The sequence below is a fragment of the Leucopleurus acutus genome, assembly GCF_964270905.1.
Source record: "Leucopleurus acutus genome assembly, chromosome: 18".
Classification (NCBI taxonomy): domain Eukaryota; kingdom Metazoa; phylum Chordata; class Mammalia; order Artiodactyla; family Delphinidae; genus Leucopleurus; species Leucopleurus acutus.
This window is the reverse complement of record NC_139160.1, coordinates 71790388-71814015: the sequence shown is the minus strand read 5'-3', so window position 1 is coordinate 71814015 and position 23628 is coordinate 71790388.

The window sequence follows — 23628 nt, the reverse complement described above, 5'->3', positions numbered from 1 at the left end:
TTTCCCTTGGCAAAGTGAGAGATGAAAAGCCTGCTATAAAATTGATTCTGCGTCTGTAATAGTACCCCGTATCCGTGGGGCATACATGCCAAGACTACCAGTGAGTGTCTGAAATCGTGGATAGTAGCAAACTCTATATATACTCTGTATTTTCCTATACGTACATAACTATGATAAATTTAATTCATGAATTAGGCAAAGTAAGATATTAACAAGAATAACTAATAATAAAATAGACAATTAGAACTTTATCCTGTACCAAAAGTTATATGAATGTGCTCTCTCTCTCTCTCTCTCTCTCCCCCCCTCCCTCCTTCCCTCTCAAAATATCTTATTGTACAAAGACAATGCCTTTTCCATCTTAACTAAGCACTTATTATGCACTGTGGCTGTAACTTTTGCAGTTTGAGCTGCGACAGCAAAACTAGCATAAATTTCTTTTCCCTCCTTCTCAGTTTTCATGGATAAAGATTGGTTCTTAACATAGATCTTAGCAACCTCAGCATACGATTTTTTCCCTTTCTTTATGAAGTTGAGGACTTTCACTTTTTCACTTACAGGAAGCACTTTATGGCTTCTCTTTAGCATGTCCAAACTGCCAGCATGACTACTCTTGCACTTTGGGGCCATTATTAGGCAAAATAAAGGTCACTTGAATACTGTCACTGCAGTATCATGACAGTTGACCTGATAACCAAGAAGCCTTCTAAGTGACCGCTGGGTGGGGGGGGTCGTGATGGAAACAGGGATGATTCAGGACTTGGCAGGACAGAGCAGGACCCCCTGAGATTTCATCGTGCTGCTCAGAATGGCGTGCAATTTAGAGCTTATGAATTGTTTATTTCTGGAATTTTCTGTGTAATATTTTCAGACCACAGTTGACTGGGAGTAAGTGGAACTGCTGGTAAGGGGTGGTGACTTACCTCAAAGAATGCTTTCGAAGAAGTACTACTAACTGAGAAGCTCTCTTCACAAGCACATGTCCAAAAATTCAAATGTCACTCAGATCTTAGAAGCAGTCTTTGCCCAAACATTCCCAGTAAAATTACCTTTACACTCTTCATTGTCATATTTTAGAAAGAAAAACTGTACTTTTACTTGTGGCTTTTTTTTGCAAGATTGCAAGTTACTCAAATTGTGTGTTGGGCATATCCATTTTAACCTGGTAGAACGTGTAGATTTAAAAAATATTTTTACAATAAATTTTGGCAGTTCCTCAAATAAATGACCAGGGATATGCCCTTGCAATGTTTACACAAAGAAGAGGTGAAATATTTGGTCTCATGTTCTTATCCTTTAGACATGATCCTAAACATTTTAATTGACTAGATGATTCATTAAAAATTACTTAGTGTAATTAATGTTATCTAAATTTATCCCAAAACATCTTCCTACAATAAATGCAGACAGTATCTATATGTCGAATGTCAAAAAGGGGACAAATCTTTAGACAGTATAACATATACCTTAAGGGATTCAAATATTTCAAGGCAAAGGCACTATTTTACCTTTTAGAAATGTAGTTAGAATTCTTTAATCAAAATTTAGTTAAAACGAAACAAAAAGTAGCTAGGAAGCGTATGATACACTATTTTATTACATCTCTTCTAAGGTGTTTGAGCCAAGCATATCTGACCTATAAAGTGTTCTGAATACTTGTTAAAATGTCCTGATTAAACTGTGATGGTTTAAGGGTAAATAGAAAAAAACGTCATTCCAAGAATTTTAACTTCATGGACTTTGCTCACAAGTATTTTCTTCACTGAATGTTGTTTAAATGAGAGTTTCACACATTATGAGCAATAACATTTAACAAGAAAGAAAACTGTCACTGAAGAGCATTTCAAGCTAGTGTCTAGAGACCAAACATCAGGCTTCATTCAAATGGCCAGCTAGTGACAACTTTTTCACGGTCAGGCTAGTCAGAGTTTGACCACATGTGTGCAGTTATAAAGCCTGAAATGTTTCATAATCTTTCCACTACATAGTGAATGAATTCTACCAGGCATTTCAACAGTCTGTGAGATACATATTTTATTTTTCTTCAATTAATTCATCCAAGTTACTCCTATACGACTTAATTATATTGCCTTTTTTGTAAAGTCCAAGACTTAGGTAGCCAACTACCTAAGGCCTTTTATTAATTGATATGTATAATTTAATACTAATATTAATTACAAGGGTAATATATCAAAAATGTAATTTGATATTTTCTATTGATCCAAAGATAGATGTTGATATTTTGAAAAAGTAATAATGGTGAAATCAATTGCTTCTAATCATAGACTCTTAGGTTTGGAGTGTTGCCTTGCCTAAGTAAACATCCTAACCTCTTCCCCATTGCAGTGATCTGTTCTGTCACAGCTGAAGGGTCATTCTGCCCCTGCTTGAATTCTTCTCTTGCACTCAGTCTCCCCATACCCAGCAAACCCATTCTTGGAGCACTCTCAGGACTACAGAGCACTTCCTTGAAGGACGTTAGACTTTGTCTTCCTGTAATTTCTACCCTTAGTCTAATTTCTGAAACTTACAGCTAAGTCTTCCCTCAGCATGACTGTGCTGCATGCATTTGGAGACAGTTGTGTGGAACAATTTCTGTTTGATCAGTTTACTCTTTCCAGGGCATTGAGTCAGTGCTAGTGCAAATGGATAATATACTTTCTTTCCCACTAGTGCTATGAGCTCCCAATGTCAGGGTCTACTTTGAAATGGAATGTGAAGCTCCCACCATTCATAGACTATTGGAAATTATGAATGCCATGGGATTTGTAGACTCCTCAGATAAAAGGGAAATTCTTGACTGAGATGTGCTCTGGAAGCCCAGCTTGGACACTTGTGTAGAGACTGAAGTAGACAAAAATCTCAAATGGAGATTTGCAAAGAGTTTTTGTGCCTTAGGGGATCAGTCATCACTAAGTTCCGTCAAATACGCTGAGGATTTCTGCTGGTTGGAATCTTTTTTTTTTAGCAAACTTTTTCACATTCTGTCTTAATTTTTCCATTTTGCTTATGTTTCTGGGCTACCATCATTTTATTCCCTTTTAATTGTTTTTTTTCATATTTTGATTAGATATTAAAAATAAAACAAGTACTCCTAGTATGAAATGAGGCATTTATTTTCTTTAACATTGTTTTCCTATATTTTGAAATTCTTTCCATCTTTCCATAAACAATGAATCCTAAAGCCATCATCACAGATAGTCAGGCTCAGATTATACTGAAGACTGTTATCAGTGAGACAGTTGTAATGTGATGCTTTTGATAGTGTGATAGAAATTTTGGAATCTTGGTATTTCTTGGGCAGTGTTATAGCAAAATTATTTGGGAAGGAATCATGTCCCTTGAATAAATAATCTTCCATATAAATATTGCAGCTGCATGCACCCAGTGAGTTATAAATGAGTGTGCATTCCACAAATGACATATGTCACGTAATCCATGTATATGCATGCATGTGTATGTATGTGTGTGTGTAGATATACATACAGATATACATATATCTTTTTTATTTCTCCATTTTCAAAATATTTTTCTCCTATGTCCCAACATCCTCGCTTATGATCATATAATATTACAATTAATTGTAAAATGAAACATGCAGTTGTTCAGTGCATTTCTTGGCACACAGTATCAACTCATTACAGATGTATTTTCATTTCACTCGACTTAATTGATCTTTTATTTGAGCACTGGACACTCAATGATTTTTTTGGAGATTTCAGCCTAACTGATTAGGATGTTTACTATATGCAATGTTAATAGCCTTAACTGTTTTTAAGATATTTTATTTCTGTCCAGAATTTTTTTTGAAAAAAGGAAAAGAAAAAGTAAATTCAGTATGCTCTTGTTTATCCCAAGCTATCCCAGCAATACTTTGGTCTTTCTAACAGAGTCTCATAAACACAAGATGAATGAATGAATTTATCAAGTTCTATAAAAACAGCAGATTCTGTGACTGCCTGCACAGACCCCAGCTCTTAATCATAGAATTATTCATTCAGTAGCAGCTGAGACTGGCTGATGAATAACTCTACACATTTTTAGAATTATTTTCAAGTAAACTGACATGCTGCTTTCTAAATGTAAACTAGATAGTATATAACCATGACGGCATTTTAGAAGTCATGATAAGGCTGTATAACATATGGAAAACTGTTTTTACCTGCAGTGATGAGATAAAATAGATGATTTCATTAATGGAGCACAAACAAGGTTTAGTACTGCCTGATGTGGAAAATTGTGATTTACCCTGTGCCACCCAGAATGGGATGAATGGATTAATGCCCCGAGGAATCATGTTAAGGGCCAGAAATTCAATATCAAGATGTGCTGGAAGTAGCATGTGAAGGGGAGAAAACTTGGCAAGATGAAAAAGAAAGAGGGGGCTATGGAAACACATCCCAGCTCTTCTTTTTCTCTACAACATAACTGCCACATGTTATGGTCAAAAAGAACACTTGTTCAAAAGCGGACAAATAAGCTTGAAAGCAGCTTCCATAGCTCAGGTAACACATAAATTATTCTTGGAGCCCTCAGGGAAAGTAAACCAGCCCCTCTTTTTAATCGTGTATGGTATGATAGAAAGAAAATCAAAGCTGTGCTAGTATCAGCTGTGTCATTGAGGGGTGTAGCCTGCAAAACCTCTCCAGGAAGAAAGGAAACAAATGACTATAACTTCATGATATTCTAACCAACACAAAATGATGGTTAGAAACAGGTAGTGGAGAGCAGACATATTACCTATAATACCTGCTAACGAGAAAGTCTTACAAGGAATATTTTTAAAAACTACACTTTCTAAGTCTCTAGGTCTCCGCAAAGAAACTTTTTCTGACTAACCGCTCCGTCCCTGAGATAACCTTCATATTCGTTTCCTATTTAATTGCCCATTTCCTCCCACAAAAATGAAAGTTCTAGAACACAGGGACATCATATGTTTTCTTCCACCTTTATTGCTCATGCCTAGAATAGTGCCTGATTGCTGAGTAACAGGTACTCAATAAAAAGGTGATGAATAAATATACCCAAGAACAAATTAACTACAAAAATGACTTGTCCTGTCTTTTTCTCAAGTATCTTAAGAATAAACAGAGTGAGCTGTTTGCTTTTTAAAAGTAACACAGAGATGTAATTCATTACACTTGGAGATATCACAAATGATATTGTAGTCTTACTAGTAGCAAAATTAAGTTTTATCACAGAGTTTAATCAGTGAATGCATGGTGCTCAAAATACCTAAATGCATGAAAAGTACGGTTTTGAAAATATTTGCGTGCCGCGGGTTGAAGCCCAGTGAGCGAGAGTCACTGGAAAATGCATTACACGTCATTCCACTTCCGGTTTTTGAATTCGAGAGCAGGGATGATGTAGGTGTATAATCTTGTTCTTGTATTTTGGTGAAAGACTACTCCTCTCTTAAACAGAACAAATGGTGACCGAAGTCAATGCTTTCTTAAGAACCGGTTTTCATCAGCCCAGCTACCCATCCATTCAGTCAGAAGATGGGAAGGGAGAATAATGTTTAGATTCTTTCTACAAAGGCCTCCTACAGTGACACAAAAGTAGTGGAAGGGTATTCATGATATTTCCTCCTTCCACCAACTGTGTCTGATTCAAGGGGGCCCCCAACTCTCTCCCCAGCTGCAGAGGCATTTTCTTTATTTTGAAAGTTAATTCCACTCACAGCTGGAACTCAAAGCAAAGAGTGAACATGGGGGGAGGGGGGGAGGAAAAAGCTTTCCTTGAATTTGATCTTGTACTTGTTACAATGACAAAAAGTAATATTCCTCAAGCCAAAAGGAGCCTCATTGTTTAGTTTCAGGTTACAGGCTTGGAAGCAGTGATCTGACGGGTAGCTCCGTGCTTTAACGCACGCATAAGCATTATTTATCTAGGCAGAGGCCCACTGTGCCAGACAGCTAGTGTCATTTTATAAATACGCTGCCCCCTTCATGGCACCAAGGATAAAATACTATGAAATCTAACCACGATCAGAACCTTACTAGATGTGTTATTGTCATTCTTTCACATTTGTAGTACACACATTTGAATGTTTCCTTCACGTTTAAGGCACCAGCTAAAGACCACAGATGTCTACTATATATACAATAGATAACTAATAAGGATGTATAGCACAGGGAACTCTTCTCAATACTCTGTAATGACCTAAATGGGAAAAGAATCTAAAAAAGAGTACATATATGTATAATTGATTCACTTTGCTGTACTGCAGAAGCTAAGGCAACATTGTAAATCGACTATATGTTAATAAAATTAAAAAAAAAAAAAAAGACCACAGATGTGCATGCAAGTTTAAACCTGGTCTTTGTTTTAGTAAGTTCTATGAATTACATACTTTACACTCTTAAGATAATATGAGGGAGAAAAAGTAAATACTGGATATAAATAATAAACTAAAATGAATATTCTCTAAAATGCTCCAAGAGTAATTTCTGTTGATTGCTTTTTCAGAGGAAGCTATTCTATTTGCTTCCAGATCATATTCCTCAAAAACTCTGATCTTGTTTACCTGGTAGATACGTACGGAACAGCCTCCAAGCAAAGCCTAATTCTCTTTCACCTCTTTAGGAGAGAATTAGGATTAGATATTATTAGGACTAAATATTTTTAATATGGTAGAATTTCATCTTGCCTCTGTATCATATTAATACAGTTTAGCATGTGTATGAGTTTCCTCTTTTCAAGTATAAAAATTGCAGCAAACTTGATGCAAAACCACACAAATGCATTCATTTACAGTTCTGGAGATTAGAAGCCTGAAATGAGTTTTATGGGCCTAAAATCAAGGTGTCATTAGGGCTGGTTCCTTTTGGAGACTCCAGGGGAGAATATGTTCTTCATCTTTTCCGGCTTCTAGAAGCTGCCAGCATTCCCTGTCTTATGACCTCACCATTCCAATCTCGGCTTCCTTTTTATCTCTGACCTCCTGCTTCCCTCTTTGATTCCATCAGGTCTATCCAGGACAGTCCAGGATAATGTTCCCATCACAAGATCCTTAATTTAATAAAATCTACAAAGACACTTTTACCATGTAGGGTACCATAGTCACAGGTTCTGGGAATTTGACATCTTGCGAGTACACTTTTCAGTCTACCACTGCATGCAAACCATAAACAGAAAATATATATTACCAAATAATTTTGCAATGCTGGGAAGATCAGACTGTAATTATTAACTATCACTCTGAAAACATATTACTGGGATAAAGTAATATCTAATTTCATCCATAAATATATCTTCATTACATGCATGCTCTTTTGGCAGTGATCTTTAATAAAAATGATCAAATTCAAAATATTGATAAGAATGCTAAATCTTAATGGCATCACTTCTAATCATAAGCATGAAGAATGTATTTTATTTCTTTGCGAAAGGCTTTTGGAAAAGAGTTGGGTTCTTAAATCTTTTAAAGGATTCTCATGTTGTTATTTTATGAATTTTCAAAATTCAGCATTTATTGTCTTCCTAAAGAAAGGTGTAGTACACAGTGAAGTGACTGTTCATGGACAGAAAATATTAACCATAAGTCTGTACATGCACAGTAAATAGAATTATATTGTTTATCTTTCATATAGGAGATTTGAAAATTGAATCCTAGAGCCATGTTCATATTAACAGTAATATAACACAGGTTAGGCATAGCAATTAAACTTTTTTGGCAGCAAAAAAAAAGTATGTGGAGATGGAGTTTGCATCATATTTCTAAAGCTAAATTTTTAGGCACTACCTTAAATGGTTATCCACAGGATTTTTGAGGGATGTGGTAGAATTAGTTCTCTCCCTTAGACCTGATTTGTCCAAAGACAAATCGACTGGTCTCTGCATCAGGACAGTGAAAACAAAGCCCAAATCGTTAGATGGTACCAAGAAAACGGCATCTTACCAACACTCTAGGTTTATAACTACGATCACCTATTTACCACTTTGGGGGTGTATGTGTGTGTTTGTGAATATAGTTATACAAGAATCATTTCCTTCATATTGGTTTTCATACACCAATCACATCATTTCATTGTCTTGCTTACAGCTCTCCCATGGCTCCTTTATGACGTCTTATCATGTCTCTGTGTGAACTGGTACCGCTTCCTATTCCAGCCATATCTGCTCCTGTCCTTCCCTTCTTTACCACACCCCATTACACCCAATACACTGCCTCCTACTTGTGCTTCAAAAGCATCCAGGCTGCTTCTGACAGAGGGTTCTGTGCCCTTAACGTCACCTTTGTCTGTCACGCTCACTCCCACATCTTCTCATAGGTAATAAGCCTTTTCACCACTGAGATCCGAACCCTACCCAAGCCCTGCCTACTTTCATTCTCTTTTCAATGAAAACTAGGGTTTCATTCCTTCCGAGCACTCATCACCCTCCGAGGTGATTTTTATACTGGTTGTTTTCTGTCTTCCTAACTTGAATAAAAACTCCAGAAATGGAAGAACATTATTGCTTGTTTCATTGTGCTGTCCCAGCATATGGAACAGTGCTTAGCATATGTGACACTGAATAAATATAGCTTTTAATAATGATTTTATATAGTATTCACAAGCTCTCCTGCTTTCCCTAAGCATGAATAGCTGAGACAGTAAAAGTGCCAAATAAACTTTAGAAAACACAACATAGAATAGGTCTTAAATAGTTTTACAAAGAAGGGAGTATCTATCACTTCTTTTCTTGCAGTTATCTTTCCAATTATTTCACTACAGGTGGAGATATTTCGCCGTAACTCATATCTAGGGCATAAAGACATATGGAATACTTTATATGATATCTACAACCTACTACTATTATTGTTGTTATTACCATTACTATTATGATGTAAAATTTATCCTCAACTTTTTTATTCTTTTATGTATGTTATCAGAACAAAGGCAGATAATCTTTCTAATCATCCAGTGAGAATTATAGCATGACTCCTTCAGCCCTCCCTACCCCCCACCAAGAAAAATTTTAATCAACCTGAAAGGCTTGATTTGGAGCACAATGACAGACATTTATGAGAGGCGTAGAGTCCAGAATGACTGTGAGAGATAAGTATGTATCTGAAATGAGGCATCAATAGAGAAAGTTCTCTTTTATTATTGATAACTCAGGAAGTCTGCCTGTCAGCATCCTTTTGATACTCTTGTCTTCATCTCCTGAAACTTGTCTCTGCATTTGTACAACAAAAATTCTTGAATTTTTCTTTTTTTTAACTCTTCATCATAACGTTTAGTCACAATGAAGAAACAAACAAAAAAGAGAATGAGAGGGAGTGTAAGTTCACCAGTAATCATCGATTCCATTTTGTTCAATAAATACAAAGTTGTAATAAACAGCATGCTTGATATATACTGGGAAATGTCCATGTGTTCCTTGCTCTAGTTTTATGGGATAGGCATTATTTGTGTTCCCATTTTAAAGGCAATAATAGGGAGACATATTCATTCAATTCTGCCCTAAAAGAATGACAACTTTGACTTGAGTAAAACACATGAAAATACTACCTTTAACTTAATGGAATGGGAGCTCTTAAAAGCACTAGCTGACTGAGAGTCTTACCCTCAGAGGTGTGCTCACACGTGGGGTCCATGCAAACGGTCACCCATAGAGTGACTTGTCAAAGCACCTGCATAGTGTTTGGTTACTCCAGTTCAATGTTATGATGGCCAAGCAGGTAGACAGGTCTGTGGTATCAATGGGAGGATACTAAGGATGCTGCCAGTATCTTGACAATGGCTCAGTTCTTTCCCTCAAATTGAAAGGAAAGTAATTAACCACGAAAATTCACCTATTTTTCAAATTAGTAAATTTGAATAATTCTTCTTTCTTAAGACTCTTTCTCTGGAAGCAATGACCCTGAAATAGGAAAAAAAAAATCATTTTAATGCTTAGATAGTGTTGGAATTTAAACTCTTCTTTTTTTGAAATTAGTTGAAAACGTGCTAAATGAGCACTGAGAAACAACTTTGGCTAAGGATTTTGGACTTTCTTTAAGTTCTGTATTTTTCCTGCACTAATAAAAAAACCCAGAAATAAACCTATCTAAACAGTATGAAAAAGAAAAATCTAATAAATAACGAAGCAGAAAATTAATTTTTAGACTACCTGCAGAACAAATTATAATCATCCTTTGAATGTCACGTACAGAAGTTGAGATATTAACTTCAGACATTTTCCCCACTATGAATCCCAGTTTTATTAAGTTTTCAGTAGTAGATGAAAGTTTCACATTTTATTAAGTCTTCAGAAAATATCCCAGGAAACACTGTGCTTCAGTGAGTATCAAACAGAGGCACATATAAACACTCACACTGTGCATATAAAGCAAATTAATTTTATTTTATTTTAAAATACAATCTGCTTCAGTGCCACTTGCAAAAGATATATTTTTCATTTACGAGAAATTAAATGTGAGTCTCCAGAAAATAAAACATAATTATCTTCTTAACATCGCAACTCACACCCTCATCTGGAGAGGAACGTTTCTCATAGTTAGAGGAATCGTGAAGAGTATCTGTCACTTGTGGATGCCTTTATTGATTTGGTGCTTATATAACATAAAGAAAGATCTTCAAGAGGTTCTCACGTATGGGCTACAACAGTGAGAGCTTCCAGATGTCATTTTTGTTAAGTCTTTCACAATCCTTGATCACAATTTTTTTCGTGTAGGCAAATGCTTTTATTAAAATATGTTTCTTTCTCATTTTATAAGGGACCAAAGTCACTTATATTAAAAAGAACAATTGCAGGTCAATGTTTGGAGGGGAAGAAAGTGACAGTAAAGAAAATGATAGAAGATGATAGATTCTTCTTTGAAAGTAGCCAAGTATCTAAGTTCTCATTGGCAGTTTAGCCATGAATTCTAATGCTGAATGCAGTCATCAATACTGACTAAAGTAAGTAAAAAGATGAAACTGTAGTGGTAAACACTTGTTTTATCACAACAAAAATCTTGTCAAACCAAGTCTTGCCAAAAAAAAAGTTTAAAGTAGCAAATAATAAATCTCACTGTTTGAAGGGATAGAATACCAATAGTTGAATCTTTTGTCCCAAGATAGTAGAACAATTTGGAATCAGACAGAAAACACGACAAAACTGTCTTGTATTAATATTGGGTCAGCTTATTGTCTTTTTAAGGGATGATCTGGGGATAGGCATCAAAATTTATATAAACTGAGTAATCATGACATAATGATGTCTTAGCTTTCTTTCCTATACTAGTGATAATAATAACATATGTGAAATGTGAAACATTTCCTTTGTCTCATGTCTTGGGTTCCTGAAGATCTTGACATTATCCTGGGAAACATTTCCCTACCTCAAAGCTGAGATCCACACATTTGCTTCTTGCTGAGTCTAAGTCAGAAAAGAATTCAATGGGATTGGGAAATGTGGTCCTCATAAAGATGTCCCTATACTGTCTGTATTTGGGCTCCTTCCAGGTACTGACCGTGTCTAAACAGTCTCCGTATCCCACACAATCCCTCACACTTCATAAAGCAGAACTGGACATAGATCTGTCCTCCGTAACCATCTGCCAAAGGATGAATTTCATCACTTGCACTAATATGCATATGCTCTTGTTCTGTTCATTCCTAGCAACAAGTTCCAAATCTAAGAATATGTGTCAATGAGATTTTAGGTGATTCATTTCTTCCAACCAGACTTAACGTAGTACCTTTATGTAACATAACACCACCATCACCAAGTGATGCAAGATTTAAGTACAAAAAAGAAATCTATTAAGTACAAAAAAGAAATCTACAATCTATTGTCATGATTTAAGCCAATAAGTTCCAACCAAAATATAGCTGTCTAAGTCAACCTCTACCTCAAAACCCACACACCAGCCATGTTTTAATTGAAATCATATATTCTAGTGCCAATGGTGTGTGTGTTTTTTACACTGACATAGTTTATTTCCACAACTGTTTCCTTTTAGCTATTCTATGAAATAAAATAAAATAATAAGTCAGATTTGGCACCGAATTTTGGACTTAGTGACATTTATTTCATAGTTTTTGAGCTCTTGCATTTGTAAAATTTATGCTTTCTCACATATTTCAGAAAGGGTGCTGAAAATGAACAAATAAGGATGCTTGATGCTTGGATCTTAGTATTTAAAATGTCTGTTTCACTAAAAAGAGTTACCAAGAACACATCAGATATTTCAGGTTGAAAAGAAGTGAAAGCTATCTGCCTCACATTATTCACAGCCAATCCAAACAGGCTACTGTGGTATTCATAAATCCCTCTGAATTAAGTCAAACATGCATAAAATCAGGCTTCCTTTGTGGTAAAAATTTCTTCCAGCTGAGCCCGAGGAGAGAATAAAAAGTTATCCAAATACCTATTGTTAAACCGAGGACGACTTTACAAAGTAAATGCCTTACCTCTGCTGGAGTCTTCCTGACAATTTCCTAATTTTAATAAATTGAATGTGAAGACTGTCGTCAGCCTTGTTTCCATTCAGAAATGAAGAAGATCGCTGGAAATGTCATTGTATTAGCTTAAAATAGTGTCAGGGTGTTTAGTGTTTTAAGTGGGAATCTATTTTCTTCAAGATTCAGGTAACTCACTTTGAAGTAAACAAATGACATACCTCCTTCAACAAGGCCTGGTGTTTCCTTGGAAGAAAAAAGGACAATTTGTTATGCTTCTATGAAGAGAAAATAAATATGTTTTGCAAAGACAAGGTCCCTGTCTATTAAAAATATGCACAATATGAGAGTTGCAAGTTAAGTTTTATTGGGGGCAAAATGAGAACTATGGCCTGGGAGACAGCATTTCAGATAGCTCAGAGAAACTCTCCAAAGAAGTTGGGACACTGGTCAGTATATATGTGATTTTAGTGAAGAGGGGTACGGGCAGTCAAGCACACATTTTGGCAGAGGTTTGCTTCTAGTCACAAGGAGCAGATGTCACAGTAAATGATTTCAGTGCTTTTCTAGATATGAGGACATGCAAGGATTGGGCTCATAAAACCTTCTCCTGAAAATATCTGACTATCTAAAGGCTTGTTCTGCCAGTTTTTCCCAGAACACAGAATGCCTCATTCCTGTTCTCCACTCTGAACTCTTTTTAGGGTGTGTTGATGGCCAGTGGCTGCAGTGGCTAGTGACTTAATGCTTGTAGAGGCAGATGGCAAGTGCCAACTTCTTGTTGGCAGTCCATGCCCCAACATATTTAAAAGAGAATACTGTAACGCTATCTAATATATAATTATTGAAAGGAAGTTCTGTTTCAATTTTGAATTGGACCTAATATGAGAAAGGAGAGGCTATTCTTAATATAAAATTTGGGAGTGAGGACAAAAACAATCACAGTTGCCAAAACAACAGATATCCAAAACATTCATGTTGAGGAAGATTTGTACCCATTACAAGCCAACAGACAACCACCAAACTTCCTACTAAGACTGGCGCAAAGATAGACCTGATTCATTTTCCGTTTCCAGATATCGTGCCACTTGAACATGTGGCTTATCTGACGGCACTGAAGGAGAGCAGAATTTGTCACCCCCAAATATACCGGTTTGGCATCAGAATTATTTTAGGCTGATTATTTTTAAGAAACAGCAGACACAGAGAAGATCTTAAAATCAAGTAGAAGTTACTCAATTTTAAGAAACATTTATATTTAGAAGAGAAGTCTCCATTCGTAAGGGTATCTCCCTCGCTGTACCAGGAAGAAAAGCGTGACTAAATCTCTAGAAACTCTCATTAATGGAGAAGATGACACCTTAGTTCTGCATGACAGCCATATCTTTGTTTATTGTGCTTTGCCTGATAAGCTGCCATAACTCTACCCTAACGTCTTCTTTTGTCTTTATCTGAAGATGGTCTTTAAGGTGGTGGCTTGGGTCATTTCAAAGAGTGACTCAAATTTTCCTGGCTGTCTCTCATATGTACAGGAGGTATTATTAAACTTCTGTTTTTCTCCTGTTATGCTATTTTTTTTATTACTGGGGAGTCTCAGCCTCGAAGGGTAGAGGGAAAATCATTTTTCCTCCCCTACATCATGGATGAAATCTTTCCACTTCCCTAAGTTACAGGAGAAGAATAAATGACAGTCCAGTAATTTTTTTAACCAAACCCGCTGAGTTTGGGATTTGTAGAAGATGGTATCCTCATTTCAGATGTATGGAACACAGCCAACTCCAAAACCCTTCGCCAATGCAACGTTCTGATAATCGCTGAAACTGTGCGCCCTCTAATTGAACATTTAATCCTGGTCTCATTCATTTATACTTTAGCCATGGAGATGTTAATTTGAAAGAACTATTCTTCAGTACAAAGACCTGTCTCCTTTTTTAAGAGGTAGTGCTTTGCTAAAGGTTAGCAACACATCTTTCTAAAGTAGTTAAATTATATTTTTCATTCTAGTGACCTCATTTCTACCTTGCAGTTGCCATTCTTTTTAATATTCAATAGGGCTTTAGAAGAGTGGGATGTTTTATAGCAGGACAGTAAGGATTGCAATATTGGTTAATATCAACTAGATGATTTATGAACCTTCCAAGTTAGAGATTCAGATTTCCCACAGTAGTGGAAACCCCACTGTGGAGCATGGAATGAAATGCATTTACTCACAGGTGAGACAGTACCCTGCTAACACTACAACTTCTTTTAGATAAATGTTCTTCACAGTCTAAGATATATGCTGCTGGCCCACAAATGAAAACCATATAAATCTACAAATTGAAATATGGACTTGAGCCATGAGGAAAACAGTAGTTGCTGACTTGGTGTCAAAAATCCCAGATACTGTTGCTCCAGTGGAAGACTCATTAAATTCTTCTGTCCAGGAATGAATATTGAGAAATTCTCCAAATTCACAGAACATCATTAAGTTGATTAAAATACAATGGTATCTAGAGACTTTCTTCCTTGACCTCTGCAATTAAAGGAATGAAAAAGATAATTAAAGGATGGTGTATTGAACAATTAATATATGCAATGTCTAAAGGAAGAAACCAACATTCTTAAGAACTAGTAAAGCTGTCCTATGGAGGTTTGTAACATAAGGTTGGAGACAAACACATAAATCATTCTGACAGAAGAATCACTTTAAGTGGTGGATAGTTTCAAAGACTGCTTTCAGCACAGGGCGTTAAAGATATATTTACTTTTACGCAATAGATGCATGTAGGGTGGTTGATTCTCTAAAAATACCTAGTACCTACAGCACAAATTCAAAAGAAGGTCAGGGTTTTTCACACCTTAGTGGTGTGGGGTGAACGTTACCATTCTTAAAACTGTTTTTAACCCTGCCTGTTTTCTTCTCACTCATCCTCAGCATTCAGTTTACAGTGCCTGGTATATAATATATCTCATTAATTACTTACAAGCTTATAATTACAAGTCATGTTATGTGGAAACTCAAGGGTGCAATTCAGGGTGCATTAAGAAAACAAAGTTCTTATGTCATCCGGGCTAAAACTGAATTCTTAGGTATTAGAGAAGTTTCTTTCAAAGCAGGGACAGGGCTTTCCTGGTGGCACAGTGGTTGAGAGTTCGCCTGCTGATGCAGGGGACACGGGTTCGTGCCCCGGTCCGGGAAGATACCACATGCCGCGGAGCGGCTGGGCCCATGATCCACGGCCGCTGAGCCTGCGCGTCCGGAGCCTGCGCTCCGCAACGCGAGAGGCCACAGCAGTGAGAGGCCCGTGTACAGCAAAAAAAAAAAGCAGGGGCATTGAAAATATATTTCAGTTTGGAACTCATTCTGAACAGAAGGGGGAAGAGTCAGAAGTTATAGGGCAGTATCATCACCAGACATCCATTTTGGGACCTACGTCTCCTTAAAGCAGATTAAAAGATTTAGGGAAAAGAACTGGAGACAAGGGGTCTACTTTAAAGGAATCACAGGCATTTAGAGGTGAGTGGAGCATTTCATGCTGCTAACTGCTAGAGAAAAATCACAGATGGTTGCTGAAGAGAAGAGTACATTCAAGTTAGGAAAATTTGAGTTTATAGAGTGGTCCACAGGATTTTGGAAATTTAGATCTACAGATTAGGAAGTTTACAATGCTACTTCCAGTAGATTTGGCTCTCATAGTGCATACATGGTGGTTAAAAATCATGGTGGCTAAAGTCATGGGGCGAATATAGTCAGTGTGTTGAACAGTGCGGTGCAGGGTTGTACAGAGAAAATGCCAAAGAAGGAAATTTGGAGAATATATTTAAGGGACAGGAATGGGGAGAGAGAGAGAGAGAGAGAGGAGCGATGTGAGGGGAGTTTTATCGCAGAATCTGTTTCAAGAAGAAACAACTTTGAATTCTATAGGGGAGAATTCTACAGCAACTTAAAATACTTCACTTTCCCTAGCTCCATAATCACCTTCTACAGACCTGTTCAACGGTTTCCATGCTAACATGAAACAAAGAAGCTAAACCAGACTAAATTTTCTTCTAATAATGATGACCAAGTAAGCCTCTAATATTTTTGTTCATTTCTTTCTTTTTCTAAATATTAAAAATAACAGCAACAATAATAACAGTATGTCTACACCTGTCTCCAATTCTATGCTTGTTCTTCATTCTTCAACCCCTTTCAACTTGTCTTCTATGTCCACCACTCCGATTTTTCTTTTCTTTTTTTTTTTTTTTTTTTTTTCAGTACGTGGGCCTCTCACTGTTGTGGCCTCTCCCGTTGCGGAGCACAGGCTCCAGACGCGCAGGCTCAACGGCCATGGCTCATGGGCCCAGCCGCTCCGCGGCATGTGGGATCCTCCTGGACCGGGGCACGAACCCGTGTCCCCTGCACCGGCAGGCGGACTCTCAACCACTGCGCCACCAGGGAAGCCCCACCACTCCGATTTTGAATGGCCCTCCTGATTAATGATAATCAGCAACTCACCAAATGCAGATCCCTTTTGTATAAATCATCTGCCATAAAATATAAGAAATACTTTGCACATTTTACAGCTACCTCCTTGAAATTTCTCTTTCCTGACTTGGCATTATGCTCTTAGGTTTCTTCCATTGCTCTGTACATAATCAGTCCTCTCAAGTCTTTACCACAAGATTTTTACCACAATCCTTTTTTCTTATCATTGTGTAACAGGACAAGAATTATACATAGATATTTCAAGTAAGGACATCGCCAGTGCCTGCCCATGAAAAGAAAGTGTTATACTATAGGTTAAGCTATAAACCTAACTCACTATATTATGGGACAGCCCATTCAAACATGGGCTGCCTGTTTAAATCAATCAGGTAGCTTTAAAATGACCAATTATTGGCCCCTCTCACGATAAATATATTTGTGAGACAAGAGGATATTTTGTATTTCTAAAAGTTCTCCATATGATTCAAATATTCAACCAGAGTTGAGAACCACTGATTTTGTGGGAGAAGGTTCTAAACATAAAATCATATACTAATAGTTAACTTGGGTTAATAATTGACTTCTCCTGGGAGCACAAGGGAACACTTTAGAAAGGGACTAAACATTTGAGGTCTCTGTTTAAATCTATTGATAGAAGGGAAAGGATTAAAATAATAAGTGCTGTTTTTCAGTTTGGCAAGGATTCAGAATTATAATCTGTAAGATGATTGGATGATATAAAGACATATTACAGAAGTAAAAGATGGGTTTAGAGGTGGACCAGTGACATAGTGGGCAAAGGTGTCCCCCAAGAATGAGTAGGGGTGGAAGATGTGAAGAGAATGATTTCCCTGATGTCCAAGTTTCTCAAGCCCTTTGTTCCAAAATACCTGCTGGTCTTATCTTAAGGTGGCATGCTCTAGTGGCTAGAAACTAGCTAAAAAATCACTGATTCAGAACCCACACATCATGAGTTCAATCCTGGCTTTGCTTCTTTTTTGTTTTGTGATTCCAGACAACTTAATTCACGTGTCTTATTCTGAATATTACCATCTGTGAAGTCACAATGACTGTACCTAAGATCATGACCATGACTGGATGAGATAATTGATATGAAAATACTAACACATATTAGGAACTCAGTAGAGAGTTATCTTTTCATGTATTTATTTTCCACTAGAAATAAGGCACTTTGCCTATCTAATCCACCAGCTATTTTTTGAATGTAAATTGTGCATTTCCACATCTCTAATTTTTTGTATCTTATTTCCACTTCCTTCTCTAAATATCCTTCTTCTAATCACCACATACAGATGCATTTTGTATCCTCAAAGACCCAAATCAAGTGCTGCATTTCCTGATTGTTCTAAATGTCCTGGCTTTGCTAAAGGTAGACATACAAATTCTAAAATCGTTATTTTTTCCCACATAGTAATATAGTACCCACTGATAAATTCTTATTAGATAAACGTTAAACATGTTATTTGTGCTTGACTATTTGAAAACCACAGAATAGGTATGTGTAAAACTGTGGACTATGGAATATTTGTATAAATAAAGATTTCAAAGAATATAAGTTAATAATACTATATACTTTTGCAGGGGCAGCTGACAGGGGAAACAAAAAAGAACAATGAACATCCACCATAAAAATTTGCCACAGTAAACAGAAATCATCATACATTTCACTTTAAAATTCAGATGTATTTCAAAAGGGGAAGCAGAGGAAAGTGGGTTCAAAAATTCTTGTTTAACACATGCCTTCCAAGGCCAGCCACCCAATATTCTAACCTCAAACTGGCTAATTAGGTACACTTGTTTTATGAGCTTGTGCTTTAAGAACTAGGATAACTTTTAATAGCATAGCCAGGAAAAACAACAGAAGTAGAAAAATATTTTTACAGTTGAAAAACTTGGCACCGGTTTTTCTGCAACTGAGAACATATTTTGGCTATCCGTTATGATGCCTGGAAAGACAAAAAGAATTAAAATGCACACAGAAGGTTTTTGAAAAGAAGTTTTCAGTAATTTGCATATCGGCACAGAAATGAATGCATCCTCTTGACTGTTAATTTAAATTATCAAACATATACAGCATTATAAAAAAAGGAACAATGAACCCTGAGGGATGTATAATGTAGCATAAAATTAAAAAGAGGTTGACCTGATTGACATTAAATTTGATTGAGAAGCTTCTCTCAAAGGGTACCTGAACTTTCAATCCTACAACGATTTATGGGTCAAGTGAATTTCTTATATTAGTGGAAGTCTTTCATGTCAGGAAAAATCCACAATCTCTGAAATAGCCCCCAAACCCATTTATTTATTTGAGTTGAATTAGAACCTAAAAGACTAGGATTATTCTCATATTCCAAATCATTTGTACATAATGTTTAATTACTATGAATTTTACTTAACGGTTAAAATTATTATGGGTTTTGATGGTAACCGGAGGTTTACAGATGTTGGTCAAGACATTCAAACGGGGTCAGGAAGAGATTTAGATCTTAATTTAGTTTCTATTTAATCTTTAAGACTATAAACCTTAACAACATAGAAAATAACATAGAAAATAAGACATTTAATTCTAGTTGTATTCTGAAAGCAAATTTTTTTAATTTAAAATACGTACATTTTACTTCTAATATATACATTTGTATATGTAATTTATAATACATAAGATAGACATAAAAATTCTAAAGATGTTATTTTTCCCACATGGTAATATAGTAGCCGTTTGGTAAATTCTTACTGGATAAACACTAAATACTGTATTCATGCTTGACTATCTTAAAACCACAGAATTGATGTGTGTAAAACTATGGGTTATGGAATATTTGTACAAATAGAGATTTCAAAGTACATATATACATAATATGATGTATATAATACATCTAAACATGTACATAATATATATGTTATATATAATGCATTGTATATTATAATATGCATATAAATATAATAGGTAAAATTTGTGTGTATATATATGTACAAACACATGAGCACACATATATCTGTGTATATAAGAGAGAGAAAGAGAGAAAGAGTTACAGAGAGAGACCTTTTATAGAATTTGGTTCATCCTGTTTGACAGTCATTGTTTCAACCAGATAAAGATGCTCTCTGTGATCTTGGATGGCCTCCGCCTGCAGCGGCTTGAAACAGGATGTCGGTTCCAGGCCAGAGACTGAGGTTAGGCTGCAGCAGGGATAGCGCTGAATCCTAGCCACTAGACCACCAGGGACCAGTGGCCAGTGACGAGGCCCTGGCCCATCAGCTGTGTAGATATGAATTTCCACATAGAGATGGAAAGTAGTGAGACAAGTGTTTATTAGGAGGAAAAAGGGTACGTGTGGATAGACACACGGGAGGACTCAGAGAGAGAGTCACTCTCTTGTGGGAGTTTGAATCACTTATACAGGCCATATCTTCCATGTTTCCTTTGGCCAATCATCTTGCTTTGCCTGGTTCTGAGTCCGTATTTGGCATATCTCAGGGTCCTCCCACATGTGAGCACACATCTCTTAGCAAAGAGGTTTATGGGTAGGTTGACATCACCTACTATGGGGTGGTGCCCCCTCCCTTTTTGATCTTCAAGGAGCTTTTCTGCGCATGTGCAGTCGTGAAGGTCCCCTTGACTTCGAGAATGAGGAATACGTGGTCTTTTATCTCTTATCTGGACAGGGCTTAGCTTCTCTTCCCGCCTGCTATTTTGGAGTATCTGTCCACAGGGGATGAACTCCAGTTGCTCAGCCTGGGGCCCATCTATCTAATGCCTCATCGGCACCAGGCTAATGGGATTTGGGCTGTCTGTATCCACACAGGAAGGATCCTGTCGGAGCCCAGCACAGCCCCACTGTCCCATGGAGCACTGTGTGGATTGGAGAGCTCAGGCAGCACCACCAACAAATGCGGGGGGCTGGATAAAGAGGAGGGGTGTCAGGAACCGCACAGGTCGAATCGTTTGACAACACATCGAGAGGAATTAGGAAACAACCAAGAATACTAAAGAGTAGGGAGCTTTGGGGGAGGGTGCTGAAGCCCATTAGTTATAAAACTCAGGGATATGGAGCTGGCAGATCTGAATGTTAATTCTAGCCGTTGACTGATGTGTCCTGGCAACATATGAATTGCTTCAGCAACTAAGTCCATAAAGGAAGAAGTGAGAATCCTGGATGAGCCTAGATTAAACTGAAACTGCTTGGAACAGAAGAATATCTGGACTGGATTAGAACAGACTCTATTCCATGAGCCACTTTGATGGAGAATTACCATCATTGCCTTAGTGATGACAGCCTTGAAATCAATATTACAACTCAGAACCCACCTGCTTTGTGGTTCCGTGTTTGGTAGTAAACTGTGTCAATAGCCCCCCTTCCAAAGGTCTTTTTTTTTGGTTGTTGTTTCTTTGCTCACATATCTTTATAGTTAATATATTTTTGTCTCTGAGTACTTTTCCTTAATAAATACATTCGTAAAGCAAAACATGAAATAAGCTTTTTTTAATTTTGATTTTTTAATATATTCCACCAAATTTTTACCAAGAAGTTTTTTAAAAGATTCATTCATAATTTGAAATACTCTAAATGGCAATGTTGGAATTTCAAAATTAAATATTCAGTGCTCTAAGAACTCTCATAATTTAAACAGTTCAGTTACCCTCTTCCTTTTTTTAAGTATTAAGTATCATTTTCTTTGCAAGATTTGTTTTATTAGTTGAAATTAACTAATATTAAATTGTCAAATAGTCATCTCTGGGCACACCCTTTGTGAGACTAATCATTAACTTTCAACAAAAGTAAATTACAAGGAATATCCTGGTATTGTGATCACCCCCAAAGTGGGCTGCACCTCACAGCCAAAATAGGTTCCAATATTGAGACAGATGGTACCATACGTGCAGCAATAGAGTATGAATATGTGTATTATTCACTTGATGAGGCTTTTTGGAGAGAGCAGGGTCATTTTAAGACCAAGAAGATCCTTAAATTGTTTGAGGATTTGGGGTGGTTAGGAGGTGCGGCTGGGATGAAGTTTCCCTGGTAAAGGCCATGGCTTGTGTGCTTGGAGCCTTCAAGGTTCTTATGAGCTGGACAAGATGGGGGCAGAAAGAGAAGCGGGTAGAGGGCTTGAAAGCCATTAGCAGCCAAACATGAGAACTGTAGTCAGACTCTATTATATTTCACTATTCTTCCATAACAAAACCGTGTTTGAGTAGTTCTGACCTGTGTTGTGCACTGAATTGTGTCCGCCCAGATCCTTATGCCAATGTGCTAAGTCCCAGGAGCTCAGAATGTGGCTGCATTTGGAGACAGGACCTTTCGAGTTAAAAGCGAGTCCTTGGGTTGGGGCCTCATTCAATATTACTGATGTCCTTATAAAAAAGAGGAGATTGTGACAAAGACAACACAGATGGAAGGACAGCATGTGAGGGCAAAGCAAGAAGGTGGACAACTGCAAACCAAGAAAGAGGCCTCAGAAAAAAAGTAAACCTGCTGACACCTTGATCTTGGGCATCCAGCCTCCAGAATTGTAAGAAATAAATACCCAGTCTGTGGTGTATTGCTATGGTGGCCCCAGCAAGTTAGTGTACCAGGGTTGTCAGACACGCTGGTCTACTAGAAATCAACAACATCCATCAATTATTTAGGAGAAAACATTTCTTTTTTGTTTGTTTTATTTTTTTAATTAATTTTTATTGGAGTATAGTTGATTTACAATGCTGTGTTAGCTTCTGCTAAACAGCAAAGTGAATCAGTTATACATATACATATATCTACTCTTTTTTAGATTCTATTCCCATATAGGTCATTACAGAGTATTGAGTAGAGTTCCCTGCGCTATCCAGAAGTTTTTTTTTTTAATTTTTTATACAGCAGATCCTATTAGTTATCTATTTTATACATAGTGGTGTATGTATGTCAATCCCAATCTCCCAATTCATCCCACCACCACCACCCCTCCCCAGCCCCCTTTCCCCCTTTGGTGTCCATACATTTGTTCTCTACATCTGTGTCTCTATTTCTGCCTTGCAAACCGGCTCATCTGTACCATTTTTTAAAACTTAACATTTCTGAGGGAAAAAAATATATGGTTCAAAATGCATTCAAGGAAATACAAATAAAAGCCACAATAAGAGACAAATGTCCACCGACTAAAATGGCTCAAATTAAAAACCTTAATATACCAAGGGTCGGCAAGAATCTGGAGCAACTTGAACTCTCTTACACCGCTGGTTAAAAGCAAAATGGTGTAGCCATTGGCTATTAACATATATTTACATACATATATGTTACATGACCAATCAAGCACATCTCTAGCTATTTCTCTAAGAAAATGAAACATCCATTTCACAAAGACTTGCAGTTGGATTTTCACAGCAGCTTTTTTCATTCTATCAGGAACAGATGAACTGTCCACCTGAGGATAGAATGTAAGGCTGAGAGACTAGAAGGTGGGCCACATTGGGCATTTGATGTCATTTCTTCACTCTAACGACCTCCTTGGAAAGAAAAGTTTGTGTGCAGACTTTCTGTCATGACTCAATACCCTCTGTCCATGGCCACCTCTGCTTCCGTATGATATGGTTAATAGAAGACACTATTGATGCTTCATCTAGTTATTTTAGAGATAACCATTATCGATCCCTGTTTTACTTCAGTAGTGAGAAAAGGATGATCTCCAAGAGATAAAAGCCATGTTAGATCCCACATGCCACGGAGCAGCTGGGCCCATGAGCCATGGCCGCTGAGCCTGTGCGTCCGGAGCCTGTGCTCCGCCGCGTGAGGGGCCACAACAGTG